At 32.5% G+C, this 1201-nt stretch overlaps 1 protein-coding gene across 1 annotated transcript in view; it reads left to right on the plus strand.

Moving 5' to 3' along the window:
• LOC113813478 (ribonuclease H1) overlaps positions 1–1201 on the plus strand; it is a 13870-nt gene extending 12669 nt beyond the window's left edge. The window contains exon 6 of the mRNA XM_070116099.1: positions 1–1201. This exon is cut by the window's left edge and continues 979 nt beyond it. The gene's annotated coding sequence lies outside the window, so the exon portion shown is untranslated.

The following is a 1201-nucleotide window of genomic DNA, read 5'->3' on the forward strand; positions in this document are numbered from 1 at the left end:
TCTGTGTTATGTGATATGGCTAGCTCAAGCTCTTCAGGCTCAGTTTTTTTTTCTCTCTCTCTCTCTCTCTCTCAGTGCCAATGCTTCGAGTAAAACCCTGAGAGAACGTTTTTCCCAACTGCATGGTTATTACCTTTAGTCATTACATTGTTTTTGTTAAGGGACCAAATTTGTTTAGAAAAATAAAAAAGTACCATGAGAATCTCCATACTGCAAACTTAGGAGTGTATGGTATGAAACAACTATTTCAAATTGCCCATCTGAAATTCATTGTTCAAATGATTTTGCACCTTTTTCCCCCACCTGTTTCATGATCCTAAACCTTTCTATATGGCCTATTGGTGAATTGATATTGTGACTTACCAGCACCCTTTGAAATTTATTTTTTTCCTACATCAAACTAGCATTTCATAAAGAAGGTAATTATCTTTTTTGATGTATTAAGCTTTTTTGTTTTGCTTTTTTCCCCCAGCATGCAGACATCCTCTTTGTATATATAAAGCTGAGGAAAATGTTTACAAAATACAGGAAATGTCATGCACAGATAAGAGATGGGCAAATGAATGCATTTTGCACATGCACATGCACGCATGCATGTGAACACAAGCTCCCCACACATACACAAACACACACACAGTTCATTAAAAATAAAACATATACTATACCACTCATGCAATCAGCAAATCTTGACATGAAATCATACACTGTGAAATATTCATATATCTCTTTTGTTAGTGTTTTTTTTTATTGTGGAAAAAGCAAATAGGCACTTGACCAAGCTACTTGGGAAAATATACTTAATGGAAAGATATTTTTAATGGACTTTAATTATCATGTTTTTAAGTTAGATAATGAGATATTTCCTCAACCAAATTACAATCATGGCTTGTAGAATGAGTAATGAAATGAAAAGCATTTTTAAAACTAAGGTTTCTTGGAAGTGGTTATCACAAGAAAGTTAAGGCAATGATGTTTGAAATTTACATTTACAAAAACTGCAAAAGTACAATGATGTATTTGGTCAATAAACAGACTATGGTTAAAGTTTCTGGAACCAGACAGGTAAAATACTAAATATTTAGAAAATGATGTTCATATCATAATCTGTATTTCCTTGATAAAATATTTTGAGGACTTTTTCCACACTAATCAGTAGTTATTCATGGTCCTGCCAATAAAAAAGATAGAACAAATAAAGCCA

This window comes from Penaeus vannamei, chromosome 1 (genome assembly GCF_042767895.1).
Source record: "Penaeus vannamei isolate JL-2024 chromosome 1, ASM4276789v1, whole genome shotgun sequence".
In the NCBI taxonomy this organism is placed as follows: Eukaryota; Metazoa; Arthropoda; class Malacostraca; order Decapoda; family Penaeidae; genus Penaeus; species Penaeus vannamei.